Source organism: Bubalus bubalis, chromosome 10 (genome assembly GCF_019923935.1).
Source record: "Bubalus bubalis isolate 160015118507 breed Murrah chromosome 10, NDDB_SH_1, whole genome shotgun sequence".
In the NCBI taxonomy this organism is placed as follows: Eukaryota; Metazoa; Chordata; class Mammalia; order Artiodactyla; family Bovidae; genus Bubalus; species Bubalus bubalis.
Window position 1 is genome coordinate 18157457 of NC_059166.1, and position 12383 is coordinate 18169839.

General features: G+C 39.5%; 1 long non-coding RNA gene across 1 annotated transcript in view; it reads right to left on the minus strand.

The window, feature by feature from the left end:
- LOC123327850 overlaps nt 1-11020 on the minus strand; it is a 44932-nt gene extending 33912 nt beyond the window's left edge. Inside the window, exon 1 of the long non-coding RNA XR_006542529.2 lies at nt 10817-11020. This is a non-coding gene — a long non-coding RNA (uncharacterized LOC123327850). The remainder of the gene's footprint in view (nt 1-10816) is intronic.
- Between the last annotated feature and the right edge of the window lie 1363 nt (nt 11021-12383).

The following is a 12383-nucleotide window of genomic DNA, read 5'->3' on the forward strand; positions in this document are numbered from 1 at the left end:
CTAATTCACATTTTAGAAAAACTCTGTGCAGACTAAACACACCCAGATCTGCACACCAGATTGTGTTTGTGTTTTCTGAGCTAGTTTATTCACATTATTAACTCCATTATGCCCCCAAAGCACAGAGCTTTTGGAGAGTGATAAAAGTGGGAAGAAGAAGGCCAAGAAAGCCCAAAATTCTGAACTAATCCCATCAGTGTGCACAGTTCTTTGAAGACAACTAACTTTACATGGACATGGATACATTGATTTAAAAGTAATGCTTTCAACTCATGAACAAACGGACTTATAAACCGCTTTTAAAAACCTCATGTATTCATTAAGACAGAAGCATCAACAACATTTATATTGTGAAACTTGTTTAGAAAGGGATTCTCCTAAATATCTCCTTATAAAAGGAATACTGTTCTGTGACAGTCTCCGTGGGAGACTGAAAGTCTCTGGCATTAAAAAATAAATTACATCAAATCTGAGCTTTGAGGGCAAGACCAGATGAGAAAAAGAACAACTTGACCACTCAACAAGAAAAGGCCTGCGTGAAAGTCAAGGTAGTACAGTAAAAACAAGCTACAAGAGAATTGGAGTCAGAAGACCTGGAGTTTTAGACCTAGCTCTGTTATTAACACATAACCATACTTGATTCTGAGCAAGTCTTATGTTTGTGTAGTTCAGTTTCATTTTCTATAGAGTAGGAGTTAATAATTATTTTCATTACAAGCTTGCTGTATTCATTATAGAAATGTAATACTGTTTGTAAATAGCAAAGCTTAAATAAGTTGTAAAATAGTACTATTAAAATGATAAAGATAATGAAGAAGAGGAGGAGGACACAGGACAGAGAGAGTAAACATATTAAATAAAGCACATAAAGCTGCAACCATTTGTAGTCTGTGGAAAAACCTGTCCTGGCTCTTTTTGGACTGAAAGAAATACAGACTACTCAGGGACCTTGCTCTAAAGGACTCTAATTTCACAATACCCACAATCAAGGTCAGTGCCCACAATCAAGGGCACCTCAAACAAAGCTATCTTCAAAGCTGGAACACTATAAACCCTAGGTAGTGGTTTAGACCAGCCCACCCTTGCTTTTATAATTAAAGTCATTTATATTGCATTGAAAAAGCTTGACTTGAACGTGGGATATTCTAGGGTGCATCATGATTGCAATGCAGAAAGGTACATAACAGGAGGCCAACCCTCATTACCTGGAGAGAGAGTCCAGTGCTAGGATATGAGGGAATCAGAGTAAAATATATATTATATTGCCTTACTACTATTATTTTATATTAAACTAATATCTATATCAATTTATATCATTTTTAAAAATTTTGGCCACACCCCACAGCATGTGGGATCTTGGTTCCCCAACCAGGGATCGAACTTGCACCCACTTCACTGAAAGATGGAGTCTTAGCCACTGGACTGGCAGGGAAGTCCCAATTTATATCATTTTATAACAAGCATTTCACAGCATATATGCTAAGATTTCCTTAATTAATTTATTAATTTTAAAAGATTTTGAGGGAGACTTCTACTCCAGACATGACTGAACAATGGGGACTAGACTTAACTTCTTCCCAGAAGTAAGAAAACTGGACAAAATATAGGAGAAACAGTTTTGGGATATTAGACAATAGGCAACACAGGACTGTGCTCCCTTAGAGAATGGAAAGACATGAGGTGAGCCCAGCAATCACCCCAGGTATCTGTTTGGAGGTTTTTCTGGGTCATGAATCATGGAGGAAGGGATCACAATAGAGTACTTTACTTGAGGAGACAGAAACCAAGTTTTGGCATATAGATTTGGCTGGAACATTTAAACTAAAGTATTATGCAGGGGTGGAGGAACAGTGCAAGGAGAAAGAATGCATAGGAATCAACAATTACATTAAATGTAAATAGTCCAAACACTTTAGTTAAAAGATAGAGATTGTCTGGCTGGATAAAAATAAATGGATAAATATGCTGCTTCTAAGAAGTCCATTTCACATATGATAACACAAATATGCTAGAAGTAAAAAGATGAAACAAGTTATATCATGCTAATACTACAAATAAATATATGAGAAAAACTTAACCTGGAGTTTCTATACTAATGTCAAGCAAAATAGATTTCACAGCAAAGAATATTACCAAAGATTAAAAGCCTATTTCATGACAAAGGCAAATTAATCAACAAAACATAATCCTAAATGTGAATGCAACTAATAACAGATCTTCAAAATACATGGAACAAAACTAACAGAACTGCAAGAAGAAATAATTTACAATTATAATTGAAGAGTTCAACACCCCTTCCTCAATAACTAATCAAACAAGTTGACATAAAATCAGTAAGGATACAGAAAAGTTAAACATTTCCATCAACCATATTGATGTAATTGACATTTCTAGAACACTCTACTGAACAAAAGCAGGATGAATACTCCTTCTCAAGGGCAAAAAGAATATTTACCAAGTTAGATCATATCCTGGATGCATAAAAGAAGTCTCAAATGAACCTGGAGAGTGTTATTCTTAGTAAAATAAATCAGACAAAGAAAAACAAGTACTATATAGTGCATATATAAATCTGTGTGCAATCTAAAAAATAAAGCAAACAAATGAAAATAGCAAAACATAAGCAGACTTGTAGAGAAGAAACTAGGGGTTACTAGAGGGGAGGGGAAAGATATAGGTAGGGGATTAAGAGTTACAAACTACTGTGTATAAAATAAATAAGCTACAAGGATATATTGTACAGCATAGGGAACAGAATGGATATTTTGTAATAACTTTACAAACTATAAAAATATTGAATCACTATATATAATATTATAGTGATACGAATAACATGAAACTAATATAATATTACAAATCAACTATATGTCAATTAAAAAGCCTCAAAAAATATAACAGGGCTCAAGTAATACAAAATATGTTCTCTCACAAAAATTAAACTAAAAATCCATAATAGAAAGTTATCTGGAAAAATATTCAAGTATTTGGAGACTAAGTTCCTTTAAAAAGTAATCCATGGTCAAAGAAGAGATAAAAAATAATTTAGAAAGTATTTTGAATGGAATAAAAATGAAAACAACATTCCTATACTTGTGGGATGCAACTAAAACAGTACTAGAAAGTAGTTTTAAAGATGATAAGTGATTAAGAACTACTTTATACTAATAAGCATCATGCCAAAAAATTTGACAGCTGAGATTAATTGGACAAATTCCTTGAAATACAAAATTTATCAAAGTTCAGATAAAAAGAAAAAAAAACCTGAATAACTTTATATATCTATTTTCAAATTTTAATTTGTATTAATAAGCTTTCCCATGAATAAAACCCCAGGCCCATTTGATTCACTGGGAAATTCCAGTAAATTTTTTTTTAAAAAGAATACCAATTCTACCCAAACTCTTCTAAGAAATTAAGAAGGAGAGATTAATTCCCAGTTCATTCTCTGAGGCCAGCATTACTCTGACAAAGACAATTCAAGTGGGAATAAAAGACCTACATGTATACAATCAATTCATTTTGAGAAGGTGCCAAGGTAAGTCAATGGAGAAAGACTTTTAAACAAATGGTGCTAGAAAATCTGGATATCCAAGTGCAAAAGAAAAGAAACCCTTAACTCTTACTTATACAAGACTACAAAAAGTAATTCAAATTGGATCATAGATCTAAAAATAAACATAAACTTATATAATATCTAGAGGAAAACAGAGGAGAAAATCCTTATGAAACTGGGATGGGCAAATTGATAAATTATGCTATGTCAAAATTATAAACTTCCGTTCTTTGAAAGATGCCTTAAAGAAAATGAAAAGACAAACAACAAATCAAGAGAAAATATTTGTAAAATGCATCTCTGAAAAATGACTTGTATCCAAAATATATAAAGAACCCTTACAACTGAATAATTAAAATTAAAAAAAAATTTTTTAACAGCAAAAAACTTAACAGACAGTTCACTAAATAGATACAGTTAGAAAATAAGCACTTAAAAAGATGCTCAATGTCATTAGTCCTTGGGGGACTTCCCTAGTGGTTCAGTGGTTAAGACTCCATGCTTCCAATGCAGAGGGTGTGGGTTCCATTCCTGGTGTAGGAACTAAGATCCCACATACTGGGGAAGCTGTAGGTGGACTAACTAGAAGTAGGGCATCCATGTGACTGGTCAGCAGTATCCAACCACCTCATCTCTGTTCCCCCCTCTCTTCTCCTCCTGCCTTCAATTTTTCCCAGCATCAGGGTCTTTTCCAATGAGTCAGTTCTTGCACATCAGCTGGCCAAAGTATTGGAGCTTCAGCGTCAGCATAAGTCCTTTCAATGAATATTCAGGATTGCTTTCCTTTAAGGTTGACTGGTTTGATTTGCTTGCTGTCCAAGAGATTCTCAAGAGTCTTCTCCAGCACCACAGTTCAAAAGCATCTTTTCTTTGGTGCTCAGCCTTCTTTCTGGTCCAGTTCTTATATCTGTACATGACTACTGGAAAAACCATAGCTTTGATGATACTGACCTTTGTCTGCAAAGTGATGTCTCTGCTTTTTAATATGCTGTCTAGGTTTGTCATAGCTTTTCTTCCAAGGAGGAACTGTCTTTTAATTTCATGGCTATAGACACCATATGCAGTGGTTTTGGAGCCCAGGAAAATAAAATCTACCACTGTTTCCACCTTTTCCCCATGCATTTGCCATGAAGTGATGGGACTGGATGCCATGATCTTTGTTTTATGAATGTTGAGTTTTAAGCCAGCTTTTTTACTCTCCTCTTTCACCCTAATCAAAAGGCTCTTCAGTTTCTCTTTGCTTTCTCCCATAAGGGTGGTATCATCTGCATATCTGAGGTTGTTGATCTTTCTCCCAGCAATCTTGATTCCAGCTTGTGATTCATCCAGCCGAGCATTTCACATGATGTACTCTGCTTTTAAGTTAAATAAGCAGGGTGACAATATATAGCCTTGACATACTCCTTTCCCAATTTTGAACCAGTCCACTGATCTATGTCTGGTTCTAACTGTTGCTTCTTGACCTGCATACAGGTTTCTCAGGAGACAGGTAACGTGGTCTGGTATTCCCATCTCTTTAAGAATTTTCCAGTTTGTTGTGATCCACACTGTCAAAGGCTTTAGCATAGCCAAAGAAGCAGAAATAGATGTTGTTTTGCAATTCCCTTGCTTTTTCTGTGATCCAACGAATGTTGGCAATTTGATCTCTGGTTCCTCTGCCTTTTCTAAATCCAGCTTGTTCATCTGGAAGTTCTCAGTTCACTGTTGAAGTATTGTTGAAGCCTGAAGGATTTTGAGCATTACCTTGCTGGCATATGAAATGAGCACAATTGTAAGTTCTTATTGCAATAGTCTTGAACAAAGTCGTCCTGGACTATTTGACTCTGATACTTTTTTTTTTTTTTACAGTATGCATGCATTTTTATTTTAAAAAATTATTTGGATCAGTAACTGATAAAAGCAAACATATCAGGTTTTTGAAACACAGCCCAACTCAGTAAACATTTCTTGAGCATTTGTATATTGTGTCTGTATTGTGCCAAGCATTGAAGATACCACACAAAAAAGTAATAAATTCAGGAAATGGGCAGCATATCCAAAAGAATCCATTATAGATATCAAGTCTGATTTTGCTTACTTATAACTGAGACAAAGACTAGCTTTGTGATCGCAGGCAAAAGTACTCTCTTCTCTACATCTCTTATTCTGAAAAATAACAGTAGTGTACTACATGGTTTGTAAATTTCTTTGACTCTTGGATTCTGAGATGAGTTTGAAATAACACAACAACTTGTTTTTGGCAGTAAAGTTACTAAAATATTTTTAAAATTTTTACTTCAGTCAGAATTTATTTAAATATGTTAGTAGTTTGTTTTAGGGGTAGAATTGGACAGGAGTAATATAGGATTCAACGAAGCATATCTGAGTTCTCTGAGAGGTACTTACAAATCGATATTTGAGACTTATCTGAAATCCTAGCTATTTTTTCTCTTTACAGGACATAGTTTAAAGGTCCAAAAAGTATTCTGGAGAGTATTACATTTTGGAGCTTGCTCGAAGTTCTTCTATAAATACCCCGGCAAAGGAAAGAAAACAAGCCATCAGCAATCACTCTGTCAGGGATTTATCGAGCGGCCCAGAGTGTTGGACTCCAGTCCAAACTGCTGTCATGGTTATAAAGGCAGCAGAGTCATCATTCAAATGGATTTAAGTGCCCATTGTATGTAAAGACCTTCCTCACCTCTCAGGGCTAACAAGTTAAGATGGATAACGGGAGCCTATTAGCCTTAGGGGGTGCTTGGCACAGCAAAATTCAAACACAGTAAAGATAACTACTTGCCAACTGAGTTCAGCACAATTGTCTGTAGTGAGGCTGTGGAGAACTAGAAGTAAGTTGCAGTCATGTACACTTGAGTCGGATTCCTGGTGTATTCCCATTTACTAGTTGTATGGTTGTGGGCAGGTTAACTTAACCTCTTTGAGCCACTCAGAGCTGTTGAAAGAATTAAATGTAATAGACTACATGACATGCATAGGAATTCACTGGCTTACAAATTATGCTTAATAAGTATTAGCTGAATAATTCATTGACAGTAACAGTTCAAGTTAGAGGCAGCAGTGGTAGAAATTTAGTCACCTTTATTTACTCTGTAGGGAATCAGAATATGCCACTTTGGCAGAAGTGTTACTTTGAGCTGAAGATACTTGAGACCCAGCAAATGCAGGAAGGGCTACAACCTCCTTTCTACCTAAATGCAGGATATAAAATTCCTTGTGAGAAAGGTGCCCTCCTTGTACCAGGAAGGGCAGGATAACCTTTTCTTTTTTTTTTTTTTTTGGCTGCACTGGGTCTTCATTGTCTCACGTGGGCTTCTCTAGCTGTGGCAGGAAGGCTTTGTTGCCTTGTGGACCAGGGATAAGAAGCTGTATCCTCTGCACTGGAAGGAGTATGTGTAACCACTGACCACCAGGGAAGTCCCAGGGCAGGTGAACTCTTAATCATTAGAGACTCTTAGCCCAGAGATGTAATGTACATAACATACACGATAAGTCACTTCAGTCATGTTGACTCTCAGTCTCCTTGGTCCATGGGATTCTCCAGGGAACAGTACTGGAGTGGGCTGCCATTTCCTTCTCCAGGGGATCTTCCAGACCCAGGGACTGAACCCATGTCTCTGATGTCTCCTGCATTGGCAGGAGGATTCTTTACCACTGGCATCTCCTGGGAAGCCCCTAACGTACAAAACAAATCTTACTAAAACAGTCCTTACCATCCATTTAGTTTCCCCCATATAGTTACCTTCCCATAACTGGCCACTTCTAAGAGCCTGAACCCATTTTACTCTAACTTGTCATGTCTCCACAAATTTATTATTCTTTCTGAAGGTGCTTATAAGCCCCAAGTTGTAAGTACCACCTTGAGTTACCCATCACTGAGCATCTCCTGTGTTATGCACACTGCACAAGTTTATAAACTCTGTTTTTCTCTTGTTAGTCTGACTTTTGTCCATTAAATTTCCAGAGCCTCAGGCACGAACCTAAGAGGATAGAGAAAGAAGGTTGTTTGTTTGTTTTCCCCCTCCTCTATAGTGCTTCCCTGGTGGCTCAGACGGTAAAGAATGCAGAAGACATGCAATGCAGGAGACCAGTGTCCAATCCCAGGGTTGGGAAGATCCCCTGGAGAAGGGAATGGCTCCCCACTCCAGGATTTTTGCCTGGAGAATTCCATGGACAGAGGAGCCTAGCGGGCTACAGTCCATGGGATCACAAAGAATCAGATGTGACTAACAGGCTCACTTTTTTCACTTTCACTTTTATGTATGTAAGTAAATTTGTGAAAACTGTGTCTATCCAGAGAGACATCACTCTTATCTATTAATTCAGGAGCACTCTATGGAGAAGGTAAAAAAAAAAAAGAATCACAGACTGATGGCTTGTAAGAGAGCTTATTAGCATAGAGGGAACAGAGAAATCCAAAGGTATCCTCAGGCAAGGAAGAGATGAAGCAGAAGATGCTTCACATGTTGTAGGAACTACAGACAGTCATGAGTGCGGCAGCAAGGGCCAGGAGGAGAGTGGTGGGAGATGAAGCCACCAGAAACGTCTTTGAATTCCATCTCAGTGGAAGTGGAAGTCCCCGGAGGGCTTGAGCAGCCAAGTGACCTGCTCCGAATACAAGGGATGTAGAGCTGCTCCTTGCCAGTCAGAGCTGGCTGCCTGGAGTTTTGACTGGATGGTTTACATCTGCACAAACACATAGGTCTAGAGAAGTACTGAGACAGCTCACTTTTCTGTAGATAGCTTATTTTGTTTTAAAACCATGCTCTGCAGTTGGCCGAGGGACGTATCTGTCATAAACTCAGCCTTTGAGCGTAGCTCCACTAGATGCTAGAGGCTATACTCCTAGAAGTGGCTGGGCAGCGGCCTCACGTCCGCTTCCTGCCCCCTCTCTCCATGTGGCAGAAGCACGTGGAAAGGGAGGGACTGTTTCCTGAGAAAGAGGGTTGAACTGGTGAGTGTGAGAGGCAGCATTAGAAGCAATAGGCCTTGGGAACAGGTTGTATCCGTATCATTTCAACCTCAATTCTACTTCATGGCCAAATGCCAGTTCTTGGGGGGGTCATAAAATGTTAGAGCTGGAACAAAATAGTTTGGAGAACTTTAAGTCCTACAAATAATCAGGCTGTACAAGGGACCCTGGGAGTCCACAGAGGTGACTCAGGGACAATCCTGAGGGAAGATGTGAGGGAGAGCCAGTGGGTGGAGACAAGCTCTCCTCCCTACTGCCCCTTTACCCCACTGCTTCCATCTATGTTAGACTGGATACTTATCTAAGACCTTGCTTGAAGGAAAGGTTTTGCAGCTAAAACAAAAGTTTGAAAATAAAAATCAAGTCCACTTTAATGAACTCATTGTGGAAATGAAAAAAAAATGTTTAGAGATTAATTACAAATGTTCTGGACAATCTTTTCTCACATGGGACCTCTTAATCACTTATTGCCGAGGTGCAAAGTGATTTAATGAGCACTTACTATGCGTAGCCACTTGACTAAATTTTTTGCAATCTTTATCTCATTAACCCACCAATAACCCTATGATGTAGGTATTAAGGGTCCTGTTAGTGAGAAAATTGAGACTTGGTGAGGTTAAGTGATTTTTTAATGTTTATCAGCTGAGAAGCAAAGCCAAGATTTGAACCCAGGCTAATCCATCTGACACCTAGGCCACAACTCGTAAGTTCTATCCTATCGTCAAACAAATGAACAAACCTATTAGCCAAGGTAATTCTCATTGTAATCTTAAAAAATATGTTAAATGTTTAGAAAAGCCATAAAAGCTAATAATATTTATAGAGCTTTTCGTATTTCAACACATTCTTCATGCAGTGCTCACCTTAAGCAGAGGACTCTCCTAGGAGATTTATAAATATTAATTCATATAATAGCTCTAACAAGTAATTACTATCAATATTCCCAGTTTGCAAGTGAGGAAAACTGAGGTGCAGAAAAATTAAATAAATTTGCCCCCTACTGGTAGAGGATGGATGCAACAACCTAGCAAAAGCTACACGCAGAATTCATTCAGAAGCAGGCTCCTTTCCAACCTGCATTCTTTTTCAGTCCACGCGTCCAAGGTCACCCCAGAAGGGAGAAGAACATAAGAGATTTTATGAGCCAGAACTGGATGGGCCGGCTTTACTCCTGTCACATCCTATTGGCTAAAAACCAGTCACATGACCTCAACTAACTGCAAGGGAGGCTGGGAAATGCGCTCTGGTTTCGTGGGGGTGGGGAGGAGAAAGTTGGGGGAACTCAAACAATCCCTTTTACTATAGAGGAAGACAATTTTAAGTGATACAAAATACACTCAACCTACTTGAAGGAAAAAAAAAAGTCAATTTTTGAGCTTAATTTTTTTAAATTACAAATCTCAGAAGGCTAAGCAACATTTTGTGGTGACTTTCTTTAGCAAATGGAGGGCAGTGCCTGCCCCTCTTAGCCCTGGCGCCCTGCAGCGAAGGCTGCCCAGGATGGCTCTGCAGCTCAGAACCTCGGTTTCCCTGCTGGTTTAGGTCGGAGTTTAGACTTGACGGGGATTCGTCAGGGAACCACATAGCGGACGCCATGAGCTATTCAGAGGCCTGGGAGATGAGTATCACCTGTACTGGGGGATAATAGCTGGCCACACCGCAGAAAGTTGGCAAAGAAAGTGACGACTCAAGGATAAGCAAGTCATGGGGAAGAAGTGGTTGGCCAACTCCAAAACACAGAGAACCAGCCGAAGGAAACAGCCTACACTGAGAAAGGAGTGAGGTCCCTGCGGGAAAATCTTAGGGCAGGAGTCACTCACCCTAAGCTGATGGTGACCGGAAGAGCCCCCAAGAGGCCAGGCTGGTCAGTGGGGGTCTATGGGGAACCAAGGGGCCCAGGTCCAGTCACTCCCCACAGCTGCCCTGTAGGAATTTAGGACCATGGATACCAGAAATATGTCCCCTCCCTCCCCAAAAGAAACAGAAAATCGGGATTTCCTGTGACTCTTTTCATTCTAAATTGTTGATAATCTATTTTAAACATTTTGTTTGAAACGACACGTTAAGTAAAGCATGAGCCTAGGCCAGACTGACCCCAGATGGGCAATCCGTGACTAGGGATTCGGTCCACAGGTCACAGTCTGCTACAGAGAACTGTCCCTGTGAAGCCAGGAGACGCTCGGGATGCCCTCCCGCGTGTTCTGGGATTTTTTGTGGGCAGGGAGGAATACCCTGGAAAACATAACCAATAAACATGAACCAATAAGGATGGAGAGAACACCGTGATGACTTACCGCTGGGACCAAATTGTATCAAGAGAGAGGAGTCCTTATTCTTCCCAGAAGACGACAGAGTTCAAAGTAGGGGCCTCATGTCCATAGTGGGGCTTCTCTGGTGGCTGAGGTGGTAAAGAATCTGCCTGCAATGCAGGAGACTCGGGGTTAGATCCCTGGGTTGGGAAGATCCCCTGGAGAAGAGAATGGCTACCCACTGCAGCATTCTTGCCTGGAGGATTTCAGGGACAGAGGAACTTGGCAGGGTACAGTCCAGGAGGTCGCAAAAAGTCAGACAGGACTGAACAACTGATACTTTCACCTTCTTGTTCATAGAACCTCCTCGCTGCTTTACCAGCTGGCCACAACTTCCTCCATCCTCTGCTCTAGGCGGCCTTGGCGAGCGCTGCCTTTATCACCGGAAGCACATCGGTTCTCCAGCCAGGCTGGGCTGGGTCAACCCCGCAGCAGCCGGTGGGTAAACCAGCCAGGAAACTCCAGCGATTTTCCTAGGTTGAGTTGATAACCAGTGGGTTAAATATACACTTAGCTTAATGTTTACACAAATCTTACGGGGCTACTTTTTGTAAACCAAACAATCAGAAAATGAACAAACTATGCCTGAGGCCAACCCTCCTAATTTCTTGTATCCATTAAGAATGTGAGAATCAGGGGTTTTGAAACCGAGGCTCACAGGAACCTCAAACAGAAATGCGGGTAAGTGGTGCTACATGACCCATTTGGACTCTGTTTCAGGCTTGGCAGGCCCCCTCACCAATAACCCCATGACCCTCAGGGTCATGAGGGGTGGGGAGAAAGACTTGAGAACCACTTGGGAGTACAAAGGATGACCTTGCTAAGAAAAAAATTTTACTTTAAAAACTATTATTAAAATATTTATTAAAGATAATAAATTGTAGTCACATTTTAATTTACATTTAAATTATATTAACATAAGTTGGTGATGGAGAGGGAGGCCTGGCGTGCTGCGACTCATGGGGTCGCAAAGAGTCGGACACGACTGAGCGACTGATCTGATCAATATAGATCAATATTTTATAATTTTTAGTTATTTTAATTATTTAAAATTAACAACAGAAAGCCAACTTTTTAAATTGAAAAGCAAAAGATTTCATTTATAATAATACAGATATGTTGAGGAAGAAGGAAAAAAGTATTGGAATTGAGATAGGAAAAAAAGACATGGAGTTGTGTGGGAAAGAGGTAAAACATTGCTGGCAGGTGGAAAATTGCATTCTTCTACCTGTTGGGGTTGCGGACCAGCTAGTGGATACTCAACAAGTTATTAAACCTCTCTTAGTCTTTTTTTGTTTTTAACCTATAAAAATGGAAATTAAACCACTGAAAAGGCATAATAGGATATTTGTGAAAGTACTGGAAAATTACAAAATACCATAAGACAGTAAGACAGTTATGATAATATAACTCTAATAACATAAATGAAGAAGCATAGAAGAGGAAAAAGCAGGTGAGGAGGGTCCACTGAAGGGGGAAGATGGAGGGGTGGCTTGATGTGCTCTGCCTGCTGCAGGGTAGCCATCAGAACAAGTTTCCTCCTGTTTTTGCT